This window comes from Cyprinodon tularosa, unplaced genomic scaffold, assembly GCF_016077235.1.
Source record: "Cyprinodon tularosa strain WSP-4 unplaced genomic scaffold, ASM1607723v1 ctg54, whole genome shotgun sequence".
Taxonomy (NCBI): Eukaryota; Metazoa; Chordata; class Actinopteri; order Cyprinodontiformes; family Cyprinodontidae; genus Cyprinodon; species Cyprinodon tularosa.
In genome coordinates, this window is record NW_024039274.1 from 1611162 (window position 1) to 1613480 (window position 2319).

The following is a 2319-nucleotide window of genomic DNA, read 5'->3' on the forward strand; positions in this document are numbered from 1 at the left end:
TTATTAGTATTATAACGAATTTTCATCTTCATTGTGATCTATCTGATCTTAAAAACCCCGACCTATACAATCAAACACATGTAGTAAACAGAAAAGGTATATGATATTGTACACAAACGCCTATCAAAATTGATACAAATAAATTATCCAATTTAACTTATACAATATATATATATATATATATATATATATATATATATATATATATATATATATATATATATATATATATATATATATATATATATATATATATATATATATATATATTCTGTTCTTTCATTTTTCAGAGAGTTCAATGAAAAGTCTAAATAAAAAATAAAATTTTCTGTCAATTATTTCATGGTAAAGGCTTTAAAGAATTAAAAGTGTTTTAATTCTTTATGTGCCTTAAAGAGCAGCTTAGTTTTGCTTTGCTTTCGACTGGCTTTGCATGAACGTCTAATAAACCTTTTCTCCGATTGATGCAGAGATTAATAATTGCAAAGAAAAAAAAATATTTTCCTTTGACTTCATTGGTATGTTACCACTTTGTGTTTGTTTTTCCCCTTTAAATTTGAAGTATAATGTTAAAAAGCATAAAACTATTAGCATTATGAAGTATTTTGCAAAAACACTGTGTGTAAAATATTTCCTGCCAGTTTGTACTTTCAACTCTAAGTCACTTCTTATAATAACTTTGCTCTGTGACGATGTTGCTGATATCCACAAATATGTTCACAGTAAAGACACAGTAATGGGTATAGTATAAAATATTTACAGCAGAGAAAGCTATTTACCCGTAGAGGGCTTATCTATATTGCGACTGCAGTTGATGTGTAAAGAAACAGTAGCAGTGCTAAGCTAAAGCGAAATGTTTGTTGTAAAACTCTTTAAGTGCCCTGCTGCAATTAAACTTGTAACAACTCACTGTGCAAAACCTAATTTGCTAAGATGTACACTAAAACTGTTAAGTATATTTTCTTTAGGTAGAAGAATATTGTTACCAAGCCATGTAAATATTGTTTGTTTTTGGTCTTGTTTGTATCCTGATAGGCTAACTGAATGTATCTATAAAGTTAAACATAATAAACTATAAGTAATAGTAAAGTAAGCATAAAACCTGTCCTACGTTTGCTGATTGATATATCTGCCTGTATTTCTAAGACAATGTAATTATCTATTTTCATTTTCAAAAGATAAAAGACTTATCAAGAAAGAACTGGACATTGTAGAAATGAATCCAAGGGTGTTTTATCAAAAGGCATTTTACCCAAAACTGTAAAGACGTTGCTGATGTCTTTGCTCTAAAACTGGTTAGAACTAACAGCCTCTTGGGAGCTGACCTCAGCGAACAGGTTGGTATATATCCAGGTAAACTATGTAATCAGAAAAGGCTTAAAGGTTTTAATCTAATCATATAAACAGTTTTGGTTGTTTGGAGTGAGACATACAGTAGATGGATCAAGTGCAACACGAAGTTGACTGTAAATAAGTAATTTCTTAATTTGATGGGTCATGATACCAGGAACAATTATTAACATTTTATAATTTTGTCTTTTCAGAATCTGACTAAAGGTATTTGTCAGTTAGACAAAGTTGAAAAACTTACAATAGGTCCAGGGTTTTATAGATCTTTACATTATATATAGTCATATATATGGGCATTTTCCCCTTGGCTCTAAAGAATGTTAGTTCTTATAAAACATTGGTTGTTTTCTGGTGCTTTATTCCAGTCTGGAAGAAAGACACTTGCCTTCACTGCTCCATTGCCTCAAAAAAGATGTCTGACCGTAGTGTTTTTTTTTTGGAAATTTCTCTTGAAAGATGTAGTTTCAAAACAGTTTTGAAAGGGCACCACTGATCGTGACACAGAAAGCACAAGTTATTCCATAGAACATAATGGGCCACATTGCTGCTCTACTCAGAGGAAAGTTACTGCAAATAAATTCACACACCAGAGGGAGACAAACCTTACATTGTTTTTAAAAACGTGTATATTGGATATTGACTAGTTATATTTTATTATTATTTAATTATTTGCTCATTTAGAGTTACTCAAGTTACATTTTGACATAAATATACTTTTAGCAGTAGTTTTACTGCACCATACCTTTTATCTCCCACGAGCAATACCTGAATAACATATTGACACTCTTTCTATCCATCAAGAGTTACTTCTCTGAATAACAAACAAGCTTGTTTGTTCTCTAGACAACTTTTTGTTTGTGCTCCAGACACAAATGGAAGTTCTTTTTTGTTCTTAAGCTTACTTGAACCTAACATGACATTTCCTGGTTATGTTAAAATACACTAAGGAGTAAAAAAAGGCTTTTATGT